Source organism: Oryctolagus cuniculus, chromosome 11 (assembly GCF_051225735.1).
Source record: "Oryctolagus cuniculus isolate XC-2025 breed Fujian yellow rabbit chromosome 11, ASM5122573v1, whole genome shotgun sequence".
In the NCBI taxonomy this organism is placed as follows: domain Eukaryota; kingdom Metazoa; phylum Chordata; class Mammalia; order Lagomorpha; family Leporidae; genus Oryctolagus; species Oryctolagus cuniculus.
Genome location: NC_142877.1, coordinates 108489606 through 108505362, shown reverse-complemented (window position 1 = coordinate 108505362; position 15757 = coordinate 108489606). Strand labels below are relative to the sequence as shown.

Sequence of the window (15757 nt, the reverse complement as noted above, 5' to 3'; positions counted from 1 at the left end):
AATATTGTGTTCAATTACCTTCAGGGGGCCAGTGATGTGGTGCAGTGAGCAAAGTTGCTGCCTGTGGTGCCAGCCTCCCACATCAAAGCACCAGGTCTTGTCCTGGCTGCTCTGCTTCTGATTCAGTTTCCTGCTGATGTGCCTGGGAAAACAGCAGAGAATGGCCTAAGTGCCTGGTCTCCTGCTGCCCACATGTGTGACCTGGATTCAATTCCTGGCTTCAGTCTGGCCCAGCCCCAGCCATTTCAGCCATTTAGGGAATAAACCAGCAGATGGAAGATCTCTCCTCTTTTCTTTCTCCACCCTCCTCCCAACTTTCAAATCAGTAAATCTTTAAAAATTACCTTTAGCCTATGTGTATAAGGTGAATATGAACCATAGATGGATTTTGTGTTTAGACTTGGGTCCCATGGCTGAGCTATCTCATTATGTATATGTAAATATTCCCAAATCCCAAAACAAAAGCAAAACCAGAACACTGCTACAAACCTAGAACAAACCTAGAACACTTCTGGTTCCCAGCATTTCAGAAAAGGGATGCTCTACCTGCATTTGCAAAGAGATGCCAATGTATGCCGGACTTAGCTTATCAATAAATAATCATTCATTATAAATGGTCTGACACAAATCCACAGACAATCCTGCCTACACATGTCATAGAAGAGAACACCCAGTTCCAGACTAGGCAGTTACAGAAAAGCATCTCGTAAACTGGCCTGTGGTTGAGGCATCAGACTGCAAGTAGGCTGGAGGGGATAAGAGCTGGAAAGGCAAGTGGGGGGTGGGGGTTGCAAGATGCCCCACTGGCAGATCAGCAGCCCTGTGGTTCTACACACAGAAGCAAACAGGCCTGGGGCAAGGCTTCCTTTTGTGTCTTCAGACTATGGACAGCAGCCAGGAGTCGTGGGTTCTGATCTCAGCCAGTGAGTTGGAATGGGAGGTGCAACCAGAAAAGCCAACCTTCTGCGAGACTTGTTGACTCTGATATCCGACGCCAGAGATGGCAGGTGTGCAGGACAAACAAGTCCTCGGCCATGCCTCTTAGCCAGGCCCTGTCACCAGGGGCCGAGTCTGGCCAGGCTCAACTGAGACACTGTCCTTGATTCCCTTGGGAACCTGCTGGGCCAGGAGACATTCGCTAGGGGTGGCTGAGATGGCAATGCCCATGTGCCCGTACTTTCCCAAGACGCATCACAGTTCAGAGAGGCTCTTCATAGATTTCATTCTGTTTGAATGGCCCAGCACCATCGAAGTCTAGAGCAGTGTTTATTGCCTTCTTAGAACAGGATGGAAGCTCAGAAATTGGACTTAGCCAGTATGGACCAGGTGAAAAGTAGCTTGGGTCAGAATAGTCTAAACCCTCTTCCTGAGTCCCTTCTATGGAGAAAAAGCAGTGGTGAATTTGTGCTCCAAGAATTCCAGTCCAGCCAAGCTAACGTCTTCAATGTATCACCTGCCACGAACTCTGGGCTGTGAAATGAGATGAGGCCAGAAGACAGAGCGGCAGCTCCCAAAAGAAGCCTGGGACCCCGACTCTTTACTCTTTCTAAGGGAGCAGTGGGGGTCCACACCCAGGTCAGAGAGTGAGGGGCGCTGACCCACCCACTTCAAGGCCTGGCCATTCTCTTCTCTTCAAAGCAGGCGCGCAGATCTGAGGTCAAAGGTCGAGTCGTATTTCTTACTGGTCCTTTCAGAACGTTAATGGGCTGCTTGTGGCGAGGGCTTTGCTGAATGCCAGGCTGCTGTGGGCCACGGCAGCTTCTAAAGAACAGGGGCTTGTTAAATGGGCACTCTGGAGTTCCCCATTTCAGTGAAAAGGGTGTTTGAAACTCAAGAGGGTCTTTGTCATTTAGGGGAAAGGTTAAGTCAATTATTTTGTCTGGGGATGATAAAAGATGAGACGTCAGCTTAATAACAGGCTCCAGGTCCGCGAGAGGCCATTCTGGGGAAGACGGAACCACCTGCCCGGCCTCTCCAACACAGAAGAAGAATTGGGCTTTTGTGGAGATGAGGCGATCCGAGAGGCAGATGAAAAGCTGTGTAGGGCATTAGAGCCTTCTCCTGCTGGGCAGATGGTCAGTAGGACTTCCTGAAGGAAGCATTGGGAAGGGAGGTCTCGCTGAGGGTCCCCTAGCGGTGGTGCTTTGGTTTTTTGACTGTGATTCACCGTGTTAACACTAGAGGAGAAAAAATCAAGGAACGCCAAGGCCTGGATGGAGAGGTCCTGACTGCTCCTTCCCTGCTGAATACATGCAACTTAAATTCTCCGGGCCTCAGTTTCCCCATCTGTCTAAAGGATCAGTGACACCCAGGCATTTCTCCTATCCTGGGACCATGAAGAGGGACCAAGATGAAGTCGTGAATGCACACTTCAAGCCACATGGCCCTGGAGAAATGAAAGAAATGATTTTTCCTGGAATAAGTGCTGATTACTTTACAAGTCTGGTGTGCATTAGTTTTCTTCCTGCTTTGGATACAGTTGCCGGATTGCTTTGGATCCAGCCTTAGAATAATGTGCCGATTATTTTCTTTCTGGGCTCAGACCTCTCTCTTCCTGCGTGCTCCTCCTTGAACGTGTCCACTTTGCTCCAGCTACTGCCCTCCAGTCATGGAATCCGGCCCGCTAGCGATGGAGGGAGGGGCCCTCACAGAGCATCATTGAAACCCTCGCCCCATCCATCCTGGCTTCCTTTCATAGCGAGTTCTCCCACTTCTCCCTGGATGCCGCTAGTATTGAGGGAACTCCCCATGTCATTTTAAAAGGTATTTTTCTTTTGAAAATGTCAGGTATACACACAGAGGCAGGTAACATTGGTGAGTGGCATGGGCCAGGCCAAGATGAGGGGCTATTGAGGGTGGTACCTAACAACGGAAGAGGTGCTGCCACCCACACTGATGGATTACGGTCCTGCAGGAGTGTGGCCCCAGTGACTAGACTCAGGACTTTGTCCAGGCCTGGGGTAGCCAGAGCGTCCAAAAGAATCATAGTCAAAAGGAGGTTATGCTTTGGGCCACTGAATAACACCAGAAGCAGCAGTTGATTCTGAGAAGAGGGGTCAGGTGTGGCTACCTCTCCCAGTGGCGTGCTTCTTCCTCACCCGCCAGTGCAGCCCCTAAAGGTGCAGCCCCTGTTGCTGTCCCAGGAGATGGCATTCCCAACCTCCTTCAGTTTTACTTTATGCAATGGTTTAAGGTTTTAAAGTCAGCTGTGAGTCAAACATTTCTCAAAGGCTGTACAAATCAGGCAGAATATTCGCAGGGAGATGAACACAGCACATAGATCACCAGTTTGTTATGTCTGCTGCCCTAGAACTGCCAGCCATGGTCTCAGTTCTACTCTTGCCATAGAGAAGAACTCTACGACGGACCTTCAGGGATTTGAAGATTTTTCTGTATCCTGTCTGGGTATTTTCACCTCCAGAGTAAAAATCATTAGCTAATTTTTACTGCATTTTCTCTCAAACTACTAGCTATGTCATCTTCTTCTCAGACCAAGGACCCTTCAAACTAGACCGCTGGGAGAAAAGTAGTCTGTGTATGCTCATATTTGCACGACGCCTACATTGATGAATGAGGACTCCTGGTAAGAGCCAGATTCAAATAGTAAGATTCAGTTATTTTGACAGCCTTAAATTATCCATTTTGGGGGCCAGCGCTGTGGCGAAGAAGGTTAAGCCTCCACATACAGCACTGGCATCCTATACGGGTGCCTGTTCAAGTCCTGGATGTTCAACTTCCTATCGAGCTCCCTGCTAACAGCCTGAAAAAGCAGCAGAAGACGGCCCACGTGCTTGGGCCCCTGCACCCACATGGTAGATCTGGAAGAAGCTGCTGGCTCCTGGCTTCAGACTGGCCCAGCTCCGGCCATTGCAGCCATTTGGGGGAGTGAACCAGCCAATGGAAGACCTCTCTTTCTGTCTCTCCCTCTCTCTGTAACTCTGCCTCTCAAATAATAAAATAAATATTTTTAAAAACTATTCATTCTGGATATCTTTTTGAGACGCTCTGAGAATTAGAGCAGAAAGAGAGCGTGGGCATCATTTTTTAGCCCGAAGGTGGCAAATCTGTTTCATAGGGGCATCTGACTCAGATGGACAGCAAGGGAATCCTGAGTGTGATGTGTTGAAGGGGAAACCGAGGAAGCCTGGAGAGACGACCAGGGAAGGGCACGAGAGAAGTGGCAGCACGGATGTCATCTACCTTGATAACAGGGGTTCTGACCAGTTTCAGTGGATTTTTATAAATGAAAGGGTGGGAAACTGGAATGCGATCTGCAGAATCCATGTTGCTTGGCTGGCCCAGAGATCCCCTGAGCCACCCAATCCTACCACAACCTTCCCTACTGTCTGCATCTGCAGGGGTTACAGGAATAAAGAGGCCATTTACCAGCATCTGCTGGTCAACTTAGGACTGACAAAATGCCCAGCTCTGGCCAATGACACACGAAGGAAAGTTGGCTAGAGTTTTCCACTTGAATTAAAATGATAAACTCTAGCCCTTTGATCCTTCCCCTGCTGGTGGGACAACCTCAAACACAGAACAGCAGTGGCCATTTCGTGACTATGAAGCAACAGCCACAAGATGAAAAACAAAGAATAAAGATGGCAGAGTTAAAGCATAGGATGTGTTGGGGCCTTTCAAGTTGCCATTGATCAGCCATGTCAGAGAAGTGCTTCACGGCATTGGAATGGGTGAGGATTTGGGGATAAGATCTCAAAACCACAGGAAACAAAAGCAAAGATTGACCAATGCAATTTCACCAAATTAAAAAACTTCTACATAGCAAAGGCAGCAGTCAACAAACTGAAGAGTTAACCTAAAGACTGATATTTGCTAACAAATTCTGGTGAAGATGGAGAGAAAAGAAAAAAACTTTTACATTGTTGGTGGGAATATAAATTAGTAAAGGCATGGGGAAAACTCTATGGACATTCCTCCAGAAATTAAAAATAGAACTACCATATGATCCGGCAATCCCACTACTGGGTATAGACCCAAGGAAGTGAAATCAGTCTGTTAAAGAGACGTCTGTGTTCCTGTGTTTATTACAGCACGATACACATAGCAAGGCAATGGAAACATTCTAAGTGTTCATCCAGTAATGAATGGAAAAAGAAAATAAGGTCTTTATACACAGTGGAACACTATTTACCCATAAAAAGGGTAAAATCCCATCATTTGCAGCAAAATGGATGGAACAAGAGGGCATCATATCAAGCAAAATAAGCCAGGCACACAAAGACACTGCAGGATCTCACTCAAATATGGAAACTACAAAGTTGACATCACAGAAGTTCAGAGTAGAATGGCGCTTATGAGAGAGGGTGTGGGGGGAGAGAGAGAGATGGGGAATGGGTGGATTGGGAAAGGTTGATTAGCAGGTACCAAGTTATAGTCAGATAAGAGAAGCTGTAGTGTTCTACTGTGTAGTTGGGTGATCATTGACAAGCATAAGCTAGAAGAAATGATTTTGAATGTTTTCACCATAAAGAACTGATAAATATTGATGAGATAGGAATGTTTACCCTGATTTGAACATTATGTATACATATATTAAGATCTCACATGGTACCCCATCTATATGTATGAGTCATATATTAGTTAAAAAATAAAAATACACCCATGCCAGAAACTATCTATCTTAGATCTTCCATCATATGAGAAAACAGTAACCCTTCCTAAGCTTCTGTATTTATCAGGACAGACTCAATGCTGTAAAATTGTCTCCCCCACCCCAACCTCATTCCGCAGCTGATGCCTCAGGGACTCAGGCTCCTTTGAGCTTGGGATGTTGCCATCTCCTACTTGTGGCCTCTGACATCACTGCAGGGAGGAGAGAGTGGTGCAAGCCCCCCTCCCTTTCTTGTCCGGGAGGGGAGACCCATTACATTAGCTCATATTCCAACAGCTTGCAAGTACACACAGCACTCCACTGGAGTGCAAGGCAGCTAAGAAACAAAAGTTCCTGTGTAGGAAGCTCTTGACAGCTCTGTACTATAAAGGGTGTGTGTGTGTGTGAAATTATCAGCGGTCAGCTGTTGCCGTTTGCCACCGATTTTCTATTGCCTGTAGCCAAAGGCATTCTGGAGGTAACAGCGAAAACAGCATGCATTTTCTATCTTCAGGCAACACTTAGGGTGTCTGAACTTCATTCAGGGCACCAGACGTGCAATCAAGTGGCTCTCCAGGACTGTCTGGGGAGGAAAGAGGCAGATAGGAATTAGTCATCTAAAATTGCAATCGACAGTTTGAGAAGGACATGTGTCTAGTATGAACTCCATAGCAATACAGGTTTCAGTGAGTTTAAAGGAAGGAGAATCTCAGTATGAGTAAGAATCAAGAAAGGCTTCACGGACAGAACCCACAAAAAAGAGGACGGTGCCTTACAGTTTTCACAAGACTTTAGTTAAAAGCATGTTATTTGCTCCATATGATTATTCATCCACAAATACCAGTATTCATTCCGTAGACATCCACGGCATATGGCAAAGGTGGCAGTAATGCAGTAGTTTTTTTTGTTTGTTTTTTTGACAGGCAGAGTTAGACAGTGAGAGAGTGAGAGAGATAGAGATAGATAGATAGAGAGAGAGAGAGAGAGAGAGAGAAAGGTCTTCCTTTTTCCATTGCCCCCCCACCCCCACCCAAGTGGCCATTATGGCCAGCGTGTTGCAGCCGGCACGCTGCGCCAATCTGAAGCCAGGAGCCAGGTGCTTCTCCTGGCTCCCATGCGGGTGCAGGGCACAAGCACTTGGGCCATCCTCCACTGCACTCCCAGGCCACAGCAGAGAGCTGGCCTGGAAGAGGGGCAACCGGGACAGAATCCAGCGCCCCAACTGGGACTAGAACCCGGGGTGCAGCGCCGCGGGCGGAGGATTAGCCTAGTGAGCCACGGCGCCAGACGCAGTAGGAGTTTCACGTGCAAAATAGGTAAGACGGGACCCCTCGCTCCCAAAGCTCTCAAAGTATAAATACAGCGACACCCATGCCAGGACTTTCTCTGTTTGCTGAAACTACGGGAGCACCGAGGAAGGAGTCAGAGAGAAGGGAGACTCCCACAGAAGGGAACTTGGTGATCTGGGCATCGAGGGAAGTTTTCAGGGGTGGGAGGAGGAGAAGGAACTCGGGACAAAGCAGATGGCACTGATGATGGCACAGGCGTGCAGACGCATTAGTAATCCTCCTTGAGTGTGTGGGGGAAGGGCAGGCATGGTAGGAGATGGAATTGGAAAGGCAGACGTGCTGGGCCATACGATTCAAGACTTTGAATGCTGTGTCAAACAGGAATGCTGTCGGCTGCAAGTTTCACAACACGCGATGAAGACCTGCATGAGAAAACTTTGCAAAGGCAACCTCAGAGACGGTGAGGCCGTTCAGTTACGGTCATCAAGACCTTCACATCACTTGGCTTTGTCATACACGGTGTGTCAGCAATCTCTCCTAGGGTGACCACTCTTCCCAGTTACTCCCTGATTGAGAACTTTCCCATGATATGGCAATTTTAGCACTAAAAGTGCTAACGTTTCAGGGAAACTGGGAAGATTTACCACCTTAATGTCTCCCTTCCTGGTCACAAGATGGCTGCCACAGCCCCAATGATCACACAATAAACAAGCCGTCTTTTCACACATTTCTTTTTTATCAAGAAGAAAAAGTATTTTCTTGAAGCTGTAGTAGACCTTCCCTTTTAGATCACTGACCAGACGTAGGTCATAGGCTCAGTCTCAGTCCAAAGAGAATGAGATAATGATAGTTGGCTTAGAACAACCATAGCTTAGCCCCTTGGTCCGGGCACACTGGGTTCTGCTGGTGTGGAAGAGGAGACAAATGGCTGGTGGCTGGGCTGCTCACAACATGCCACAAATGCCACGATAAGGATTTTGGTCTTCATCATACAGGTAGTGGGATGTCGGTGAACACTTTCAAGCAGAAAACAATGGACTCCCACTGACATTTTTAACTTGAAAGCAACATTATAACGGGATTGGGTGGAACGGAGACACAAGAATGAAAGAAGAGATGCATTAGGAGGTTACGGCAGTAATCCAGAGAGGAGATGATAGTCCTGACACTAAGACCGCGATCACAGGTGTGTAAGAAAAGTGATCGGTTTGGAAGATGCGAAAGGACATTTGTATCACAGTATCTGAATGGCACTGGCACAGTGTGCAGACTAATCTGTGAATGTTCTGGTCTGAGAATGAGGTAATAGCAGCACAGACATTATAGGCGGTGATTCCAAGTTGCTTTCAGCTGTCAAACACTACTTGCCTATCAAAGATTACCTCCCAGGCTGGCTGCTGGGGTGAGCGCTCTCCCATTCTTTGGCTCTTTTACATGTTCAACACCAGTTGGCTTGCCCTGCCAGGGCCCCTGCATCTACCTGGCGCCAGGTGGGTGTCCGACTGGGCACAAAGCCCTCACTCTTTGTAGTCAGACAGCTTTGGACTGGAGCAGAATGTGTCGATTCATGAAATCTGCCTTCAACAGAAATGAGCAATTGTGAAGTCAGCAATATTGAAGACTTGCCTCCCACTAGCAGGAATAGGCCTGGAGTATTGTCTCACACTGGAAAATTCACCTAGTGGGAAGCAGCGTTTGAGGTGACCAGTTCTCCTTAGTGAGCTATAAGGAAGGAAGCGTGTGTTGACTGAGAGGCAGAACTGGGATAGGAACTACGTGTGTCTTGTGTCACAGCATCTGACTAATGTCCTTTATAGATCTTCTCAACTATGACAGTTATATATTCATAAATGATCCCAAGGTTTAGTCTGTCTACCCCCTGAGGACAGGGCTGATCCCTAGTTTGCTCACTATTCTATTTCTAGAGACTGGACTATCAGGAGATACATAGTATATGCTCAATACGTATTTGTTGGATTAAATTTTTATTGAATGAATACCCTGTGTCCATTGCTTTGTTTGCATCAGCTATTGGAATTCTTCCAAAATTCCCTTAATATTGGCTTTCTTATCTCTGTTTCTTATATAATGGAACTGGACTCTGAGCTGGAATAGAGTTAGCTGGGGCTGTGCAATGAGTGAGTGGTAGAGCTGAGACTCGAGCTTGAGCCTGCTCTTCGTCTTAAAGTGCTCTTGGGGTCTTCATGGCAGAATTATGTTTCTCAAAACAAAGGATCTCAGTGTCCATTTAGTTCTGCCTCTCACTTTATAGGTGAGGGTGTGTAGGCCCAGAGAGGCCAAGCATCTTGGTGCTTGATCCAGGTAAATCAGTGCCCAAGTTAAATCTGGCCCCGTGGTTTTTGCCAGTCTGACCTTGAAGGTCTTCCAGGATAAGACAGCCGCTAATTCAGAAAGGGCCAGGTGCCCTCGGGGTTGGACCGGATCTCTCGCTACAGCATCGCCGGGTGTCGCTGCACAGCGGAAAGGCATGAAACAGCTCATCCAACACACGCTTCCAAATCTGCACGGTTGTTTTCTGATTCTCAGCTTTAACTGGCACAGCTTGCCTTTTGACGGAAGAGAAGGAAGCCTCGAGCTTTGGGAAAGCCACTGCGACTCTGCTGTTGAAAACTTCCAGGTTTGGATGTAATCTAGACTCTGCTAAAGTACTTAAGCTAATAAAGATCTAACGCTTCCTCCAGATTCCCTGCAAGTGCCTCGCTGGCTCAGCACGTGTGGACCCGCAGGGGAAGGCCGTCTCCGTGGCTTGGACAGCTCCCGCATCCCCACCCCCACCCCCAATTCTGCCTGCGGTACTGCACCAAGCCAGGACCCGCTGTATAGACTCTTGACACTTTTCTTCCAATATGCTGCCCACATCTTTTCATCAGAACTTTTGGGTTCCGTGTCTCTGCTACTGGGAATGTGTATCACCTGTACCAGGTTAAACTTGCAGTCCAGCTAAATGTGTTGAGAAAACCCCCAGACTTAGTTGGCATCTATTTGCTCGCTCTCTCCTTCTTGGGCCAAGCTCCTTCTGTGTGCCAGACAGCTGTGAGGATCGCTCAGCTCCTGTCCTTGACGCCCTTCTGCTGGGGAAGGAATAGGGTTCATATCGCAGCACCCACCATGTTCTTGGGTCATTCCTCGCTGCTTGCTGGGTCTGGCCCTCCTCTGGGTCCCGGCCAGGAGAAAGATGACTGTCTCAACCCACACACAACACCCAGGGACTCACAGAGCTCTCTTACGGGGCTCCCTCTTGAGAGCAAAACAGTTTCTTTCCCAGAAGCCTCAACAAGATAGCAAGTCCCATCGTCTCAACTTGAGACTTGTGTCCACCCTGGAGCCTATGCAAGGGGCTGGGAGATGGCAATGGTGACCAATCGACTTCTTTAAAAGTTATTTTTTCTTGCAACCTCAAATGCTAGAACTTCCTGATAAGGCCATTTTTATTTTCAAATGTCTGCTAGGACATTGCTGCTCTATGTAATTAAGGTTTCCTCTCATCTTCATCACCACCATCATCATCATCATCACCTTCTTCATCCTCACATGAGACAGGCAGGATGAATCCATCACACAGGAGAGAGTGAGTGAATCTGTAACAACAGAGTGATAGATTTTCTTGCTGCTTTTAAAGTTCAAAATCTCCCATTTTGAACTTGATCCTGAAAGTCCCGTCAGTAAGCATTTCTAAGCAGAGGGTGAAAGGCTGTCACTCACAAGATCGTGACGCCCCGTGGGACAGATCTCACAGGAAACAGAAGCCGTGAATGTGCCCAGGTGTGACAGCAGATTAAGGGCGTGTGAAGCCGATGGTTTGCAATGGGCCTGTCCTGCAGGACGTGTGGATTGACTCAGCCTTGCGAAGAAGGCCTGAAGGTGCCACGTCTGTGGGCAGCAGTCTCCTTCCAGGCTTGGCAGCTGCCTCTGGTCCACACCCTGGGGACGCCCACGGCGTGATGGAGGGCAGAGTCACAGTCCCCAGCTCTGGGCCAACAGGAAAGGAGACACTTCTCTTTCACACCTCTCAGGGGCAAATCTCAAGGGAGGTCTGACAATCCTTGTCTCAGGAAGCAGCCAGCCTCTCCATCAGGGGCTGGGCCGATCAGATGGCCCTCCCCAGGGTGGGCCAGCCTCATCTGGTGGGGAGCACAAGGCAGAGGAAGGGCGAGTTCACTCTCGCTGCTGGAGCAGGGACGCCCATCTACCTCTGCCCTTGGACGTCAGAACTCGAGGTTCTGCAGCCCGAGGACTCCAGGTCTGACACCGGAGGACCCTGGCTCTCAGGCTGACAGCCTCGAGCTGGGAGTGACATCATCAACTCCCCTGGCTTCCAACTTGCGATGCCAGATCACAGGGCTTCTCAGCCTCCATCTTCAGTAATAAATCCCTGTCTGTACCCATACTACCCCACTGCATCTCCTTTTCTGGGGAACAGTAACACATTGGGAACACTGAATTCACTAAGCAACTATTTTCAACTGTTCTGTTTTCCAGAGATGAATATGAGATCCATGCAACTCCTGGACATGATACTCTAAAATTCTCATCTTTGACTTGGGAGTAGGGCTTGGTCTTGGAGACTGTAGTTTTGGGTGATGTGTCCTCCACTTGCTAACTTGGGGCCTCACTTCACTCAGTTGTGAAATAAAAATAGGACTAGTCACTTTGAGAATTCAATGTAAACAAATATTTAAAACTCCTAGGGCTAGCCATGTTTTTAATTGGCACTAATTTTTTTTTTTTTTTCCAAATGGACACAGCAGCTAGGGCTGGGCCAGGCCAATGCCAGGAGACAGGAACTCCATCCGGGTCTTCCATGTGTGTGGCAGGGGCCCAATCAGCACTTGCATCATCACTTGCTGCTTTCCCAGGCACATTAGAGGGAAACTGGATGGGAAGTGGTACAACCAGGACTGGGATCAGCACTCCGATACGGGACATTGGCATTGCACTGGGTGGATTGTTTGTTAGACCCCCTGCACCACAATGCTGGCCCCTCACCATCTTTATTCATGGAAAAAAAAAAGATCTGCCTTATCAATTCTGGAGTCAGTGGATAAGGAATGTGAACATGTCTGATGCCCCCTCAAGCTTGGTACCCTGAATTGTGCTGCGAAGGGACCAGCCAGAAACTGTGATCAGAGCCCCCAGGTGGGCAGCAGGAAGGTGCAGCACTCCCTGGGCTCGGTCTTCCCCAGGCGCCAGATGCTGTGCTTCCTCCTGCAGGCAACTGGCACTGCCAAGGTTCTCTCTTCAAAGCTCAAGCTCAAGGACCCTTGTCCTGCGGGCATAGTTCACTGTCGCGCAGGCGACGCCACAAATGGCGCCCACATGCCTCTTCTTCCCCGTGAGCGATTCTGGAACCCTAAGGCCAGCTGAGGTTTGTTAACAGCATTGCCTTTCCTCTTCCAAAGGAAAAAAAAAATTAAAGGAACACAGTTTTTAAAAATCCAAGTCAAAGTTTCCCTTCTGTCAAGACTTCCTGTTCATAACTGAATCCATCTTCCTAAAATTAGCAGAACATTCCTCTTGCCACAAAACAACAGCCCCCCCCCCCTTTTTTTTTAAAGGCTATTTCCTCTTTGGACAGGAGTTTATGTAAGAGAACAGGACTGGCAGCAGGGAACATGAGCCTCCGTCCAACTGCTGCAATAACTTCCCCGTTGGTTCAAGCCCTGCCTGCTTTTGGGATTACACCTCAGTCACTTCAGGCCAGGGCTCTTCGGAGGCAAAATCTCAGACCACATGGAACCAGCTGCTTTAATTGAGTGATTTTCAACCTTGCATGTTCCCTGGAATCTTCTGGAAGGTTTGTTAGGACGCAGATTGTTGGACACTAACCCCAGAGTCTCTGATCAGTCGATCTGGGGTGATGCCCAGGAGTTTCCACTTCCAGTAGGTTCCCCAGAGACGTCCGTGGCCCTGGGAAGTGGCACACTTGGGCACCCGAGCTCTGAGTTAACACTTTTCAGTCCACCATGAAGTTAAGAGAGGCCATTGTGGCTAGAGTCACTGTGGCGACCAATCGTCTCCACACCGTGGACGGCACAGCTGGTCTTGGGTGGCTTGGCTGCACATCAGGGTGTTTTCATGTATTTGACTCTGGTGGGGTCATCTTAGCCCCTGGAGGGGATGCGCAGGCCACTTCTCTGACTGCCCTCCTGGTGCCACTCTTAGAATTACGCTCCACAGGCTGCTCTGGTCTTTTCTTTCCTCCTAAGAGGCTGTGTGAGGATTATGAGGGAAACAACAGTTTTTGACAATAGCCAGTCAGATCTGAGTAGGAAACTGGATCCTTTGTTTCCTAGATGTCTGATCTTGAACAAGGAAAATAACCCTTTGGGGTCTGTTTGCTTGTTGTTAAATAGTAATAATACTCCGCAGTAATAATAGCAACACTCTGCAGTAATGGCTTACAAACTTGGCTAAGGTCTCCCCCCCAAATCTATTTCTCCCCCAAAAGGCACCCTTCTTGGTAGATGACACCTCCACCCAACCTGCTGCCCAGAGACCGCTGGCAGTGAGCTATGCCACCTCCTCTGCCTCACTCCCTGTGGTCAGTTGCTGCGTCCCGTCGCCTCCTTCCCAAATGTGCCTCCATCACCCCATTTCCATTTCCCTTTTTTTCCCAGGCACCCCCAGACCAAGTCACCTACTACTCAGCTAGCTTCTGACACATCTCCCAGTCCTCGTGTCATGGAAGACAAAATACCAAAGTGTAACATGACCTGCGAGGAGCCTCCAAAGTCTTCTGCTCGCCCCATGGCACTAAATGCACATTTTTCACTCATTGCTCCTTTGAATCTCTGAGCTACACCCAGAGCAGCCAGCCTTAGGATCCTCAACCATGCCGAGTGCTTTCCTGCCTCAGGGCCTTCGCTCATGCTGTCTGTTCTGCCTTTTACACATTCTCTGTTTCTTTTCCATGTATACTCTGACTTCAGGGCATTTGCAGCTCTGTTCCTCTGCCTGAACCCTTCCAGCCCCAGATCCCCACTCTCAGCTTCATGCAGGCCTGCTCACATCACCTCGTGTTGAGCTCTTTCTTGCTGGTTCTAGGCAAAATATCACCTCTACCTCCATCAACCTCAGTCCCTTCGTCCTCTTTAATTCTTTGTCTAGCCATTAACCTTAACAGACATATCATTTACATATTTTTAAATACCTTAAAGCAATATCTCCATTTCAGAACAATCTGGGGCTACATTAACTATGCCCTGTGCCCCATGACCTATGACAGGTGACTGCACTCAAAGTAGCCAGGACACAGACTCACTAGAGGTCCAGGACTCACACTGGCCAATCAGACTGACTCTTGGGAATATGAACTAAAAAATACAGAAGAAGTTAGGGTGTCAGGAGAGCTGTATCTGATACAGAAACATTATCCATGGGGTGGACTAGGAAGCATAAGGAGTCATAGCCAAGCTGAATCTAAGAGGCATTTGGTGCTAGGATTAAGGGAGAGGAGAGAAAGAAGATTAAGAGGTGGCTGGTTGGTCATGGGAGAAGCGAGACACACAGATACAAGCAGAGCTGCAGAGCGTAGCTGCGTCACACCTGTGGGTGGCTCCAGGAGGAAGTTCTAGAAACGCCTGCAATGTTCTGTGTATCAGAAAAGACTCATAGCTCCCCAACCACTTTTCACTTGCACCTGTTGGCTGAGGGTCCTGACTGCTCTCCGTGGTACTCTCCTCCCACCGAGGTTCCAGTACTGCATTCCTCTGTCCCCCAGGAATGGGTCTTGGGGGGTTGCTAGAAGCAGAGCCCAAGATGTGGAATCTGGTGAGAGTGATGTATTGAGGGGGTTCTCTGTGGAAAGGCAGAATGAATGAAACAGGATAGGGCAAGGAAAGCAAATTAAGCAAGGAAATGGATTCTGTTGGAGAGAAGCTTCGGTCTGGTCCCTGGGGGCGTTTGTGAGCAACACTTAGAACAGGGAGTTGGTCATTCCGAGGGTGAGGTCACGTCCCACGTCTGGGAGAGGAGCTCAGGGATGTTCTCTGAAGAAGAGGGGAGCTATGAGTCATTAGCAGCGAGTACTGACAGCACCCTGAAGGAGCTGCAGTAGCCTGGCAGCAAACAGGGGACGTAGCCGGGCACCAACCACAGCCACCACAGCGTGAGAGGAGCGCATGGAGAACCGTGCACGGCCAATCAACGTTTCCACACGAGTGAGGTGCACTGCACTTCCTCTAACCTTTCATTCATCCACTCAAGTTGCACGGCCATGCCTATTCTCAAAGACGCGCAATGACCACCCGGTCTCTGGAAGGAGAAGCGCCAGAACACTGATGGGAAAATCAGTACAGCTGTTGTGGGGAACAGTGTAGAGCATTCTCAGAAAGCTACAACTCAGTGTAGGGAGGAGAGATCCCTTCACCCCAGGGGCATCTGCAGCACTAATCACAGTACCCAAGGCATGGAATCCACCTGGGTGTCTATCAATGGACACATAGGTAAAAAAAAAAAAAAAAAAAAAAAAAAAAATGTGATACATGATTCAATAGCATATTGTTTGGCCAGAAAACAAGAATGAAACCCTGGTATTTGCAGCAAAAGAGATGGAACATCTAGGCACTGGTCTTAGTGGATATGGCAAACTCACCCGCTAATTCATCTTTTATAGCTTCTGGCCTTTATGCCCCACCCCTGCATGTCCTCTCTCTCCCTCTCCGCGGCTCTCTTTCCTTGTCTCCCATCCATCCCTCCACCTCTTTCTGCACGTTCCTTGCCTCCTTTTATTTTCCTCCTACAAAGAACACTGCTGCCTACTATAAGCAAGAAAAAAAAAAGCAAAGTCCATCCTCTCTGTCCTCCAACCTCCCAGTGTGCAGGGAACACCACCAGC

General features: G+C 48.5%; 1 long non-coding RNA gene across 2 annotated transcripts in view; it reads right to left on the bottom strand.

Moving 5' to 3' along the window:
• LOC127491089 (uncharacterized) overlaps positions 1–15757 on the bottom strand; it is a 145375-nt gene that overhangs the window by 56360 nt on the left and 73258 nt on the right. Inside the window, exon 6 of one of the 2 annotated variants that reach the window (XR_016217011.1) lies at positions 19–142. The exons of the other annotated variant lie outside the window; for it this stretch is intronic. This is a non-coding gene — a long non-coding RNA (uncharacterized LOC127491089). The remainder of the gene's footprint in view (positions 1–18; positions 143–15757) is intronic. 2 annotated transcript variants of the gene reach the window in all.